This window comes from Bos indicus, chromosome 9 (genome assembly GCF_029378745.1).
Source record: "Bos indicus isolate NIAB-ARS_2022 breed Sahiwal x Tharparkar chromosome 9, NIAB-ARS_B.indTharparkar_mat_pri_1.0, whole genome shotgun sequence".
Classification (NCBI taxonomy): Eukaryota; Metazoa; Chordata; class Mammalia; order Artiodactyla; family Bovidae; genus Bos; species Bos indicus.
In genome coordinates this window covers 16,177,251-16,193,510 of record NC_091768.1, presented here as the reverse complement: position 1 = coordinate 16,193,510, position 16,260 = coordinate 16,177,251, and the positions used below count along the sequence as shown (strand labels likewise).

General features: G+C 38.8%; 1 pseudogene; it reads left to right on the top strand.

Annotated features, from left to right (window-relative positions):
- The first annotated feature begins 1,806 nt into the window (after positions 1–1,806).
- LOC109563612 (peptidyl-prolyl cis-trans isomerase A pseudogene) lies at positions 1,807–2,308 on the top strand (annotated as a pseudogene).
- Positions 2,309–16,260: the final 13,952 nt, after the last annotated feature.

The following is a 16,260-nucleotide window of genomic DNA, read 5'->3' as shown; positions in this document are numbered from 1 at the left end:
TGTAAAGGATAAAATCAGAACACATTAAATTCATTTTCCATTTATCCTACACCACTGTGAAGTTTGAGATCATCAGGCAAAAACAACCCAACATTCCCCTATCTGATTGAAATCTTCTCTATTACTTTCCATTTCAGTGAGAAAAAAGAAAGGGTAATAATCCTTCCCATCATGCCCTGGATGCCACCTGGCCTGACCTTCTCTGAGAACTTACTCTCGGAGAATCTTTCCACTACTTACTCCTCACATCACATTCTCTCAAAGGACTCTTCCCTACAGTTTGTAAATACCTGCACATGCCCTCTTCTTAAACAACAACCTTTCTGTACCTTTCCTACCTTTTTGTTCAAGTGCAATCTTACCTGCTTCCTTCCTTTTTCTGCCAAACTTTTCAAAAATAAAATATGCTAGCAAATTCCTATATTCTTCTTTTCATTTACCATAATCCAAAGTATATTCTCATCTGATGTGCTGAAATTGTTCTCCCATAGCCATCAGTGACCTCATAGCCATCAAGCCCACTGGCTTCTTCCCATTTTCAACTTCCCCTGCAGCACTCGATTGTGTTAACAGCCTTCTTGTATAAAAACCTCCACTGGTTCACTATAGACTCTTCTGCTCCCATTCCCACTCTCTCTTCATTGTGGTTCATCTCCTGACACCAACTTCAATATGAACATCTCTTATGGATTAATCCATGGATTTCTTCTCTTCTCTCAAACTGTTTTCTTCTTTGTCAGTTTGATCCAGGCTCATAACTTGAAATACCAGCTGGATGTTGATAATTCCTTTTTATCTATGTAGAGCTCTTATTTTTCTCTCAAGGTCAGCACCACATTTTTAACTGAACTAAATACGTTTCCTCCTTCGTGGGGACACCATCCTCCTGAGCCCTAAGCTGAAAACATTTTCACACCCTTAACAGCTCACTCTCCCTCGGTTGCCCACATGTAATCAATATTCCTTCTGCCCTCATAACAGCTCTAACATCCATTTCATCCTCCACATTCTCACCACCACTAGCTTTAGACTCTTGGGATTTTTCATTTGGAGCACTGGGGAAGTCTCCAAATTGTCTCTATTTTTTTCCCCTTCACATTCTGTTTAATATGTCATTCCAGAATCTTCTAATGTCCCTAGAAAGCTTTCAGTGACTGCTTATTATAAAAGGAAATCCAAACCCTTATTCTGATCTTTTATTCTCTCCAATTAACTGATATATACTTAGATGTCACACTTTTAACCAATCTTACAAAAAGGCCCCAGCCTTCTTGATTTGGTTTCTGCTTTTGCTTGGACTCAGTGACTTAAGATTCATTACTAGTAAAGTCACTGTTTGGCCTCAGATTAATGATCAAATAGTTTATCTGTTAAAGAAAATAAATTCATGAGACCATGATACTTGTTAAAGAACAGTGAGGCAGAATTCATTTAGGGGAATGAATGAATGTCCCTTGTATAGGGACAAGGAGTTTTGCATCAGGGAAGAGAGACTGGACTCAACTCCAAATACAACAGGAAAAAGTGAGGATTAATAGCCAGGAATATAAGGGAGCAGGATGAGGGTCAGGGGATGGGAAATTACTAAGGGGAAATATGGGGGCAGGGGAATTCTGGCTAAACTAACCTAGCAGAATTCTTGCTAAAGGCAGGCCAGGGTGATCACACATCACTTGGAGATGGTAGAGAATGGGGAGCTTAAGTGTATATTGAGAGTGATTTGATATCAAGGGAGGGCTTCCCTGGTGGTTCAGAGGTAAAGAATCTGCCTGCAGCCTTGCAGACTCCACCACCCCAGAGCCTTCCATGCTGTCCATGGTCATGGTCAACCCCACCATGTTCTTCAACATTGCTGTTAATGGTGAGCCCTTGGGCCTCATCTCTTTCAAGCTGTTTGCAAAGTTCTAAAAACAGCAGAAAATTTTCCTGCTCTGAGCACTGGGTAGAAAGTATTTGGTTATAGAATTTCCTGCCTTCACAGAATAATTCCGGGACTTATGTGCCAGGGAGGTGACTTCACACCCCTAATGGCACTGGTGGCAAGTTCATCTATGGCAAGAAATCTGATGATAAGAATTTCACCCCAAAGCATACAAGTCCTGGCATCTTGTCCATGGCCAACACTGGCCCGAACACAAATGGTTCCCAGTTTTTCATCTGCACTGCCAAGACTGAGTGGTTGGATGGCAAGTATGTGGTGTTTGGCAAGATGAAAGAGGGCATGAATATTGTGGAATTTGTGCAGTGCTTTGGGTCCAGTAACGGCAAGACCAACAAGAAGATCATTGCTGACTGTGGACAAATCTAATAAATTTGACTTGTGCTTTACTTAACCGGATGTGAAGAACTGACTCATTTGAAAAGACCCTGATGCTGGGAAAGATTGAACGTGGGAGAAGAAGGGGACGACAGAGGATGTGATGGTTGGATGGCATCACTGACTCAATGGATGTGAGTTTGAGTAAACTCTGGGAGTTGGTGATGGACAGGGGCCTGGTGTGCTGCAGTCCATGGGGTCGCAAAGAGTCAGACATGACTGAGCGACTGAACTTCCTTAACCACAAGACCATTCTTTCTGCAGCCCAGGAAAGGACCCTTCACCTCCATCTGCTAGAAATATCCTATAATCTTTATGCTCTCGCTTTAGTTTTTTGGGTTCCATATTTTCCTTATCCCCTCTTCAACTTTAGTTGGATTTCAAAGTTAAATTTATGATTATGAAATAAAACCTAAACAACAACAAGAAAAGAATCTGCTTGCAATTCAGGAGACACAGATGAGTCAGGCTCAATCCCTAGGTCAGGAAGATCCCCTGGAGGAAGCTATGGCAACCCACTCCAGTATTCTTGACTGGGAAATCCCATGGAGAGAGGAACCTGGTGGGCTACAGTCCATGAGGTCAAAAAGGGCCAGACACAGCTGAAGCGACTGAGCATGGCACGGCGCATGGACAGCAAAGGTAGGGGATTCTGGCTGCACGGACAGCAGGATTGCTGCTAAAATTAACAAAGCCAAGACAGACATGGAAGCCCAAAGTCAGAGCTTAACTGAGAAGAGCTCAGAAGAGTCTGAGGAGATGATCAAAGGAGATTATCTTTGTCAATCTTAGCTGAGTTCAAATACTAATAACCTTCAAAAATTATCCCCATGTCTCATTTTTTGAAGATCAAGAAATGTTTTCAATGAAAGATCTCCCATTGGCAGGTTTAATTATTCTTTTCTGCAAGAGAACTGGTTTCTTACCACATAGTCAAGTGCAAAGTTTTGCTCTGTGTCTTTGTCTAGCTGTATCAAATTTGAAATGCATCCTTTTCCTAGTTTTCTAATGAAAAAAAATTTTAACTGATATGAAAAAAAAGTCCCATGAGACATACTTTTGCACTTACAATCACCTAATAACAAATCATTCCTTATTTATTCAGTAATAATATTTTATGATTTATTCTAGGAATTTAGAGATAAAAATCATTGATAACTAAAGCCACCGATAATTGATGCAAACTCATTGGAAAAGACCCCCGATGCTGGGAAAGACTGAAGGCAGGAAGAGAAGGGGGCAACAGCAGATGAGATAGTTGGACGGCATCATCAACTGAATGGACATGAGTCTGAGCAAACTCCAGGAGATAGTGAAGGACAGGGCATGCTGTAATCCATGGAGTTGCAGAGCTGGACACGAATATAGAGACTGAATGACAACAACAATAATTTTCGTGGGCTAGAAAGCCACCAAAAATATATAAATAATAATTCTCCAAAATATTGGCTAATTCACTAAAGCCACTATTAGATACCATACTAAAATTTAAAACTTCGCAGAGAGCAAATCTGACAAGAAAACAAATCACTCCAAGGAAAATGTTCTCCTTTTCTGCTTGATAACTGACTAAAACGGAGAAAGTGAGTAAACTGAATGATCATCTCCACAGACCAATTTCTCACTGCTACTGCTAAGTCACTTCAGTTGTGTCCGACTCTGTGTCACCCCATAGACAGCAGCCCACCAGGCTTCCCCGTCCCTGGGATTCTCCAGGCAAGAACACTGGAGTGGGTTGCCATTTCCTTCTCCAATGCATGAAAGCGAAAAGTGAAAGTGAAGTCGCTCAGTCGTGTCCGACTCTGTGCGACCCAATGGACTGCTGCCTACCAGGCTCCTCCATCCATGAGATTTTCCAGGCAAGAGTACTGGAGTGGGGTGCCATTGCCTTCTCCGAATTTCTCACAGTCTACGTGATAACTCTTTCAGGCTCTCCAGGGTACTTTCAGCTCCACCAGCCCTATCTCAGTCCTCACTTTCTTGGCTCTAAGTCTGAGCCCAGCAATCGTGGGTACCAAGCTGCTTTCTTAGTACAACTCGTTGTCAGTATGATTCAGTTGGGCATGGAGGAAACATACTTTGCCTTCATAACCAAAAGAAGTGGTTCTTTGACTCTAATTCTTAACTCTGAAAAATATTTTACTTCCTAATATTTGTAAACTTTACAAATCACATTAGTATGTTGACCTGAAAAGAAATACTTTACCACCACACTCTTGACAAGCACTGAGGAGTCACCCAGTAAAGGTCTGTCAAGAAAACACTGGACGTGGAGCCACAAGACCCAGTGTGACTCTCAGTGCTTATCAGCTCAGTGACTAGCATGGCACGTGCCCTCTTTGATTTTCAGTTTCCTCAGGTGTAAAACAGAAGTAATTACCCTCAGGTGAGAGAGTTCTCGTGCCAGTGAAAAGTGAGACACTACATGAGACAATCTTTTTGTGAAAACTATAAAGCAATACACAAGTATAAAGTATGTTTTTTATGAGGCCTCAAAAAATCTCACCTATCAAAGCCAAGCTCCTCACATCACATTCACATCTTTGGAAACTCATATTTTTCAGGTTAGAAAAACATTTAGCTCCATGTGTCTCTGTATGAAACTGAAAAGCAAATGCACTTTGATTGACTAATAGCTGTATAACTCCGAAGAAACCTGAGCTAAAATAGGACTTGGGTAATATTAAGGTGAAATTGAACAATATTAGAGGCAAAAAGTTCTGCTAGATTCCAACTTAAGGGGAAAAAATAGGAAATAAAAATACATACTTCTGTCAAAATCCCTAAAGAAGTTGCCTTTATTAGTGTCAGGAGACACACTTACAGACCACTTAAGGACCAGTTATAATCTTCCTGGAGAAGAAGAAAACTTTCAGTTCTTTCTCCACAAATCATCTCTTTTCTCATACAGCAATATCTTTCCTCAAATTTTCTTATGGCTAAGATTAGAAAGCCAATGGTGCGCTCCATTTTTTCCAATAATTAATACACCTCTCCATATTTTTCTTAAATCAAATCACATCCACTTACAGTGATGTGGCTAAGTTCTCAGGCTAGAGAGATCTTGTTTATATTTAAACATCCATCACAAATAGAAAGGATGATACATAAGTATGTCTGATTAATTGAAGCTCATCAAGTATCTAGTCATTCAATACAGGACTACACCAGAAAGATCTGGTTATTAACAATGGCCGTGGGACCATCATTATGGAAAACATTAGAAGCAGTACCAATCTTAATGAAAAGATAATCTTAACAAATCCTAATGAAAAGATAAAATCAAATTACTTTTTTTCCAGCTCTTCCATTTTTATGTCTTTCTTCCCCGACAGCGCTTCCATGCTATTCTCCAGTTGTCCATGTGGTGTAATCACACACACACACACACACACACACACACACCCCTACCATTTTGTTGTTGTTGCTAAGCCCTGTCTGACTCTTTGTGACCCCATGGACTGCAGCATATCAGTCTTCTCTGTTCTCATTGTCTCCCAAAGTTTGCTCAGATTTATGTCCATTGAATCGGTGATGCTATCTGTTTCATCCTCTGTCATCCCCTTCTCCTCCTGCCCTCAATCTTTCTCAGCATCAGGGTCTTTTCCAATGAGTCAGTTCTTTGCATCAGGTGGCCAAAGTATTGGAGATTCAGCTTTAGCGTCAGTCCTACCAAAGAGTATTCAGGGTTGATTTCCTTTAGTAATGACTTCTTTAATCTCCTTGCAGTTTAAGGTACTCTCAAGAGTCTTCTCCAACACCACAATTTAAAAACACCAATTGTTCAGCACTCAGCCTTCTTTATAGTCCAACTCTCACATCCATACATGACTACTGGAAAAAAAACATAGCTACTATATGGACCTTTGTCAGCAAAGTGGTGTCTCTGCTTTTTAATATGCTGTCTAGTTTTATCGTAGCTTTTCTTCCAAAGAGCAAGCATCTTTCAATTTCATGGCTGCAGTCACCATCCACAGTGATCTTGGAGACCAAGAAAATAAAATATGTCACTGCTTCCACTTTTTCCCCTGCTATTTTCCATGAAATGATGGGAGTGAGTGATAGTCGCTCAGTCGTGTCCAACTCTCTGTGACCCCATGGACTGCAGCCTGCCAGGCTCCTCTGTCCACTGAATTCTCCAGGTAAGAATACTGGAGTGGGGTGCCATTTCCTTATCCAGAAGTAATGGGACCAGATGCTATAATCTTACTTTTTAAAATGTTGAATTTCAAGCCAGCTTTTTCACTCTCTTCTTTCACCTTTATCAAGAGGCTCTTTAGTTCCTCTTCACTTTCTCTCATTAGAGCAGTATCATATTTCTCCCATCAATCTTGATTCCAGCTTGTGATTCATCCAGCCCAGCATTTTGCATGATGTACTCTGCAGATCGGTTATATAAGCAGGGTGACAATATAACAGCCTTTACATATTCCTTTCCCAATTTTGAACCAGCCTGTTGTTCCATGTCTGGTTGTAATTGTTGCTTTTTGACCCAAATGTAGGTTTCTCATGAGACAAGTAAGGTGGTCTGGCATTCCTATCTCTTTAAGAATCTTTTACAGTTTGTGGTGATCCACACACCTACCATGACCCTCATCAAATGCCATAAAAATCTCTATCCACCTCCTTTCAAATGCAGTGGCTTTAGTACCACTTAACTGTCTTCTGCTCATAGCAATGTCTGCACAAATACAAAAGATAAAATATAATATTAATACCATGAATATTTTTAATATTTACACATATATACATATACTTAAATAACTTTATAAATCTAAAATGCCAACTGTCTGGCACTGGCTTTTATGGATTGTGATAGTTTCAGCGCAAAAAAAGATATGTGAAAATGAAAAAGTAAGTAGATAGACAGATACAGACAGCTAGACAAATGACAGCCAAGCAGCCAGAAATTAACTGCTTATATGTCTGTGTATATTTCTAGGGATATCTCTTCCTACTGAGGGGAAAGTGAAAGTGAAGTCGCTCAGTCGTGTCCGACTGTTTGCGACCCCATGGACACCAGGCTTCTCCATCCATGGGATTTTCTGAGCAAGAGCACTGTAGTGGGTTGCCATTTCCTTCTCCAGGGAGCTTCCCAACCCAGGGATTGAACCCAGGTCTCCCACATTGTAGACAGACGCTTTACCGTCTGAGCAGAGAGTTTTTATATCACACTACTTTAGATGACATTCTAGTCTGTTATATGTGAGGTCAATCATGAGATGAAACAGCCATTTTTTCCCTGAACCAAGTACAACATCAAACAATGGACAAGACTTTTGCAAAATATTTCTTACCTTGCAAATGCCTTTTTAATCTTAGGTAAGAACACTTTCTAAAATTGGATTTGAATCCTCACATTACTTGACTTATAGCACTCCTTATTCTGAAGCCTCTTTCTGATGTCTTGGTATCTATGATAGCTTTTCCAAAGAAATCTTTTCTATTTTCTGAAAAAAACTACTTGCTTCAAGAAACTTTTCTTTAGAGTTCTCTTTCAAAGATTATTTATTTATGAAAACAGCTATAATATTGAGACCTATAGTATATAGAGAGAATTACATTATTACATTTATGTTAATCGATATTTATTCTTCTGCAACCCTTAAAATCCAGGAAGTAAGCATAATCCCAGTTCTGTGATGAAGGAAAGCACGTGTATGGCTCAAACTGACAGAGCTACATATAACATACAATTAACACACCACTTGCAGAAGCAACTGACACAATTAGGAATCAAGAGTCCTTTTTCCACTCTTCCCTACATTTTCTTGGTAATTCTGGATTTTAATTTGCTCCCAGAGACACCAATATTTTCCCTGCCTGCTTCAGAAGGCCATATTGAGAATCATATGGGACAATATATTTTAACACAATGTATTGTGTTATTATTAGTATTTATAGACAAAGAACACTACAAACTATTTTTGGCTTTTCAAGAAAATAAGCTCCCAGATTTTACCATTAACTTCCAGAATGATGTGTTTTTTTATAACTTGTTTTACAGTCTTATAGAACTGCCAAATCTTAGATATGGGGCTTAAAGACCCTAGTAAGTATAGTCTTTACCATCTGAGCCACCAGGGAAGCCCCAAGAATACTGGAATGGGTAGCCATTCCCTCCTCCAGGGGACCTTTCTGACCCAGGGGTCAAACCTGGGTCTTATGCATCACAGGCAGATTTTTTACCATCCAAGCCACTAGTGAAGCTCTAGAAGTGGTTAAGCAATTACTTAAGATCCTATAAGTTTTAAGGCACAGACTTCAAGGACAGTGGAGGCCTTCAGTTAGTTGAAGACCATAAGATGAAGTCCAGGAGGCTTAGGCAGTCCCACAAGGTCAGCACAATATGATTTCACCTCTCCTCTCTCTCATCATCTCCTAACACACCAACAGTACCTATGCAGGGAAATAAACATTCATGTCTATTCCCTCCCCAACCGCACATGGAATTCTCTCTCCACTGATTCAAATTCTACCCAAGGTCACACACTATACGGATCTCTGCCTTCCTTGGTGATCTCTGTAGCTATTCCAAACCAATGCCACTGACCAACATTTAAAGTGCTTCTTAGCATCCTTCCTTCATTTTTGCTTTTACTACTATCTGATTGTTTAATTATATATGTCTGGTTTCAACCTTTAAAGTATGAGGTCCTTATAACAGAATAAACTTGGGATTATGGACAACCATCAGAACAACCGTGCAAGTGCGTGCGTGCTAAGTTGCATCAGTTCTGTCTGACTCTTTGTGACCCTGTGGACTATAGCCCTTCTGGCTTCTCTGTCTGTGGGATTCTTCAGGCAAAAATATGGGAGTGGGCTTCCATGCCCTCCTCCAGGAGCTCTTCTCTACCCAGGGATCAAACCAGCTGTTTTCTTATGTCTCCAGCATTGGCAGATGGGTTCTTTACCACTGAGCCACCTGGGAACCCCAGAACAACTGCAGGAAAAGGCAATCAATTGCAGAGCCAATTTGAAAGATGGAGGTAAACATGAGTTAATACCACCATCCTCATAAACCCTCAAAATGTTCATAGTATTGTTTTATTAGAGTGGATGATAATTTTGTTCTATTTGCTATGAAGGACACACTTTACAATGAAATTTGAGTTTCCACCCTCCAATGCTATACTTAGACAATTTAGTCTCTACTTTCCTGAAATGCAACCAGAATCAGAACTGAAAGACTGTCCCTATTAATACTGTCACCAAGGCACATACACACATCATTTAAGACAAAAAAGTAGGCTTGAGACTATTACAGTTTAATTTTACCAAGTGTAGGTGTTGATAATATTTCTAAATATCTCTAGCTATTAGTCATTCATTTCTTCCACTTGAAATTTTCATCTTTTCAAAGTCAAGGAGAAATGAGGGAAACAAGTGGAAAGTTTCACCAAATTTTAACCCTTCTTTCCCAATTTCATCACAATCCTAGTGCTGGTCAAATTTCTAAGACTGTAAATAGACCATTGCTAAACCCAAACCTTTGACCTAAAAGAAAATAAAATATGTACAGAGACTGATCATGTTTCTCAATTGTACTTCCAAAATCTTTTTTAAGTATTATTAAATGAAATTAAATTCAATTTAAAATCACGATATAAATGTGTCTATGTATATTACTTAAAAGTCACCTTATAGACTTTATATTGTTCTGCAGTTTAATGTATTTTAGTTTTTATCTATTGGAGCAGACTAAAGGTAAACTAGAGCTCTGGTTAAAAAAAAAAAAATGCCAAGGAGATTAAATTCTGTATTGGGTTGGCCAAAAAGTTCCTTTGGTTTCTTTAAGTAAAAATAAAAGACATATTTTTCATTTTCACCAAGAACTTTATTGAACAACATATTCACCATTTTGTTCTACTACTTTCTGCCATTTTTCAGGCAACTTCATAATTCCATATTCCCAAAGATTTTTATCTTTTTTAGCAAAGAACTCTTCCAGGTGCCTTTTACAGTCTTCCAGGGAACTGACTTTTTTTCCATTAAGAGAATTTTATAAAGACCAAAATAAATGGAAATCTGAAGGTGCAATAGCTAAGTGAATTAAGCAGGTGAATCAGAAATCCCTAGCCAAACTATAACAATTTTTGCCTGGTCATCAAAGAAACATGCAATCTTGCATTATCCTGAAAGATTATGTATTTTCTCTTGATTAATTCTGGGTGCTTTTTGTTGAGCTTCCCTGGTAGCTCAGCTGGTAAAGAATCCACCTGCAATGCAGGAGACCCCTGTTCAATTCCTGGGTTGGGAAGATCCACTAGAGAAGGGATAGGTTACCCACTCCAGTATTCTTGGGCTTTCCTGGTGGCTCAGCTGGTAAAGAAGCCTCCTGCAATGTGTGAGATCTGGGTTCAATCCCTGGATAGGAAGATGCCCTGGAGAAGGGAATGGCTACCCACTCTAGCATTCTTGCCTGGAGAATTCCATGGACTGTATAGTCCATGGGGTCGCAAAGAGTTAGATACAACTGAGTGACTTTCACTTTCACTTTTGTTGAGTGCTGCCTTTAGTTGGTCTAACTGGAAGCAGGACTTGTTGGAATTATTCATTTGGTTTTCCAGAAGGAGCTCATAATAGAGGACTTCCTTTTAATCCCACCATTTACACAGCACCATCTTTTTTGGATAAAGTTAAGTCTTTGGTGTGGTTGGCAGTGGTTCATTTCACTTGTCCCACAATCCCTTCTGTTCCACATTGCTGTAGAGTATCCACCTTTCATTACCCATCAAATTTTTTTTTAAAAAACAGAACATTTTTGTTACATTTAATTAGAGAATCACACGAGGAAATATGGTCAAGAAGGTTTTTTCTTACTTATGTGGAACCCAAACATCAAAGCAATTAACATAACCAAGCTGGTGCAGATGCTTTTCAATACTTGATTTGAATATTTTGAGTTTGTCGACTATCCCCCCTGTGGTATAACTTTGGTTATTCTTAATTAATGTCTTGATCGCTATCAACTTCAACTGGTCTACTCAACTGTGGAGCATTGTCCAGTGAGTAATCCCCAGCAGGAAACTTCGCAAACCACTTTTGACACATTGAATCAGTGATAGCAGCCTTCCATACACTGCACAAATCTATTTTGCCCTTCTTGAAATAACAAAGCATAATATGCCAAAATATTTTTTATTCCATCTTCAATTTAAAATGGCTACATAAAAATTCACCAATTTTAATGTTTTTTTAAAAAATGCACACTGATATGACAGCTGTCAAAATACAATCTAACAAAATTATTTTGAATGAAATTAAAGACAACTAAGCATTATTAGAGCCATCTTATGGGGGGGGAGAATGAACCCAAAAGTATTAGGAAATAATTCTAATAATTTATAGAAACAGCTGTGACATACCTGTTGTTGAGGCCAAGTTGACATATTAGAAAAGGACACTGTGATAAGAGTAGAAACTCCAAGGCAAGTACAAATTCACATAGTGGAGAATTTAGCAAGAATATACAGGTGGAGTTCCAAAGAAATCTGTGCAGAAGTTAACCTGGGTGGAATATTTCCAGGCAAAAGTTACCTGTTTGCCATAAGCTTTTTAGAAATTGTGAAAGTAGGTTTGATTTTATTTGGATTGATAATTATTATCCCTCTAATAAAGTCCTCTAAAGGCCTTCAACTAAGATGGTACCGAATATTCCAACATCATCTGACATGAATATGCTTGTATACATGGTTCCCTTACCTGGCTCCTTCCTCCAACTGCCTAAATTTCCTCTTGGCTTCAGATTCTCTTGTTCATGCTTATTCAGGTTTGGAGATTTGGCTAATGGTTTTTCTTTCCCGTTGAGCTTCCCCAAGGCTGCTTTGGTGACCTACCTCTACCGTTTATGGGACCTGTGTTCAGCTCCTCCCATTTCAGCATGAACATCTCACAGGAGACACAGTCTACCTTATCTCTAGGATGTAGCCCAGTTTTCTCCCCATGAAAATCAGTATTATGAAAGAGTAATGTGTTAGCATGCCTCGAAGAAAGAAGGAAATGTACTATGTCACATAAGACCACAAGTTTTGAAGGGATTTTTAATTCTTACTAATGGAAAAATGTCCAAAAAATCTGAAGATTCAAGATAGCTTTCTTGAGAACAAAATTCTTGACCCAACTGAGCCCTAAGACTTTTCTCCTGCTTGTACATTCCCTTCAAGAACTGCTCTCAATTTATTTGATTTGGCCTTAAGAGTAAATAAAACCCATACAACTTGCTTAAGCAATCCAATTTTATAATGTTTTCTGTAAATGTCAATCTCCCTTCTATTTCCCTTTTCCCACTAGAATCATAATTTAGTATTGCATTAGTTCAATATTCATTTACCTTTTCTTTCCCTCTATCACCCAGCTATTTGAACATAGTAAATGCCAAAATAAAGTTTTGAAAGATAACAGAATAAGTATCATCTAATATTATATAAAATGCATTCTGAAAATTTTTTTCTTTTGAGTCTTCCAATTGTTATAAGTAAACTGATCTTCACTCTACCAATTTAACACTTCAGATAATATATACATTAGGAGATTCACAGCTCTTCAATTTTTATAACTCTCTTCCCTGAGCCAAGAAATTCCTCCATCACATGATTATATTAAATTCAGAGTATTCTTCAAACTTCAGCAAAAGAGTGGTCCCCCCAAGAAAGCCTTCCCAACACCACCAGACTTCTCTGGTCTCATGCTGTCTCTCAGGGTCTTTGTTTCTTCATGTTGCCTTCTGTGGCAACGTGACAAACATCATAACAAAACCCACCCTCACCCCCAAGACCTCACTCCCACAAAAACATATCCGTCCCACAAACACACCCTCAGAACTCTGCTGAGTAACTGCAGATAATGAAATCAGATGTTTTATCTAGCTTCATCATTGTGAAGCGAGACTGGGTGAGCTCAACGGCAGTCTGCATTACTTTAAATTATAAATGGTCTGATGAGAAATTTTAAGGCACAATGCAAAAAATTTTTAAGCATAAGATGCAAAGGAGAATGTTTTAGAGTAAAGGGGAACTTTGTAACTCCTTAAGTGAGCCATTCATTGATGTTATAAATGTCAACACTATCTTGCCAGCAACTTGTAGCCAACGAAAGCTATAAATGTTCTGAAATCCAAGTTCAAGCAGGAATCAATATAAACATACAGTTTAGAAAAAACATTCTAACTCATGAGGCTCCTATGTTTTTCAACTTACAATTATTAGTCCTTATAAAGAATATCAGCTTTATTATATCTTATCTAATTAAATCAAACTAGGCTTAATCTATTGGAGAAGGAAATGGAAACCCACTCCAGTGTTCTTGCCTGAAGAATCCCAGGGATGGGGGAGCCTGGTGGGCTGCCATCTATGTGGTCACACAGAGTCGGACATGACTGGAGCGACTTAGCAGCAGCAGCAGCAGCAGGCTTAACCTTATAGGTGGGTTGCTTTGAAGAATGTTATCTAAGTCCCATAAGTATTGAGTGCTTTCTTCATTTCCTTTATATCTGGACATAATTTGGGCTTATCTCTTTCCACACAGTACCTCCTGAAATAATTTTGACCCCTGCTAATTTTAGTTAGCTTCACACAGATAAAAGTTTGTGTGCTGAAAATGGTAAGACATTGATGAAAAAAATTGAAGAAGACACAAATAAATGGAAAGATAGTGCATATTCATAGACTGAAAGAATTAATCATTCAAATGCTATGCAGAGCCAACTATAGATTCAATGAAATCATTATCAAAATGCCAGGGTAGGACAAATACTATATGATATCTAGAATCTAGAAACTGAACTTGAAAACAGAGAGTGGTTACCAGAGGTGAGGGTGGAAGAAATGGATGAAGAAGGTCAAACAGTACAAATTTCCAGTTACCGGATACATAAGCTCTGGAGACTAATAAATAGCATGATGACATGTTAGCAATACTATATTGTATACTTGAAAGCTGCTAATAGAACAAGTCTTACAAGTTCTCACCCCACACACACCAGAGAAAAGGTAGTGTGAGTGACGGATGTGTTAACTAATCTTGGTGGGGTAATCATTTTGCAATATATAAGAATACTAAATTATCATGTTGGACACATTAAACCTACACAGTGTAATGTGTCAATTACATCTCAATAAGGCCACTTGCGTGTATGTGTGTGTGTGTGTGTGTGTGTGTGAATTCTACAACCATAGGCATTCTTCCTACAAAAACACATAATTTGCAAAAAGCAAACCAGGTAACAGTGTCTAATAATGAAATACAGCCAAAAGTAGGAAATGGCCATCCTAGCCATCTTTGCAGACACACAACAGAATAAATGATAATATTTTGCACTATGGTTAATCTTGTAAGTTGCCTCAAATCCTCTCTAAACTTTAAATCCTAAATAACAGTGCAACATGATTTTTACTAAACAAAATAAACATAAAAAATATTTGGCTTTTTTGTGATGATCCCACTATCAATCTAGAAGTTAGAAACTTGATAATCATACACAACAAATATTAGAGAAGCATGGCCTACCATAAACTGGCCTGGCCTACCATAAATGTGAAATTGTTCAAACCTTCCTAACTAGCAACAGAGTTTTGCATAAGTGACATCTAGGGGCTTAAAATGATTAACAGGAAAGCAGAGTCTTCAGCTAGAGTCCTTAAATTTTCCCCCTATTTGCATCTGAGTAATTAACATATATATAGTTCAACATCTAGTATAGAATCTATACTTAAAATGGAACTCCTGTTATTAAAAATGCCATTACCTAAGACCATTTCTTTATTTTTTTTTCCTTTTTAAAATAGCTTTATTGAGATGTAGTACACATACCATACAATTCACCCATTGAAGTATACAATTCAATAACTTTTAGTATAGTCACAGAATTGTGCATCCATTAGCACAATTTTAGAATTATAAAAGAAACCCCACATCCTTCATCCATCACCCCCAATTTAAACTATTGCAATACTGTATGAGTTCACTTATTGAAGACTTAAGAACAAAAGAATGGAAAAGAATTTAGTCCTCCCTATTCTTTAATCTCCTATCATTGTCCTCAATAGATTTCATTCTATAATCTCTTCATAGCAATGTTGGAATCCTCTTTATCTACCTTGCTTCTCCAGTAAAGCTTTTGCTGTGGTTCTATTATCTAGGAATAATGCTTGTGATACTAAAGGAAAGTAAGTTTCCACCTGAGGAAGTGGGATGGAAAAAGAGGTTAAGCTATATATTAGCTCCCTATACCTACATGGCACTCATATGAGGTGCGGTAATTCCCCTTGTCCTTGAGGGATGCATTCCAAGACCACCAGTGGATGCCTGAAATCTCGGATAGTACCAAACTCTTATAAATACTGTCCTTGTTACAATGCATACATACCTATGATGAACTTTAATATGTAAATTAGAACTGGAAAAAGAGTAACAGTAATAATGAAATAGAACAATTTTAATAATACACTATCAGTCAGTCAGTCAGTTCAGTCTCTCAGTCGTGTCCAACTCTGCAACCTCATGAATTGCAGCACGCCAGGCCTCCCTGTCCATCACCAACTCCTGGAGTTCACTCAAACTCACATCCATCGAGTCGGTGATGCCATCTAGCCATCTCATCCTCTGTCGTCCCCTTCTCCTCCTGCCCCCAAACCCTCCCAGCATCAGTCTTGTCCAATGAGTCAACTCTTCGCATGAGGTGGCCAAAGTACTGGAGTTTCAGCTTCAGCATCATTCCTTCCAAAGAACACCCAGGGCTGATCTCCTTTAGAATGGACTGGTTGCATCTCCTTGCAGTCCAAGGGGCTCTCAAGAGTCTTCTCCAACACCACAGTTCAAAAGCATCAATTCTTCGGCACTCAGCCTTCTTCACAGTCCAATTCTCACATCCATACATGACCACAGGAAAAAACATAGCCCTGACTAGACGGACCTTTGTTGGCAAAGTAATGTCTCTGCTTTTC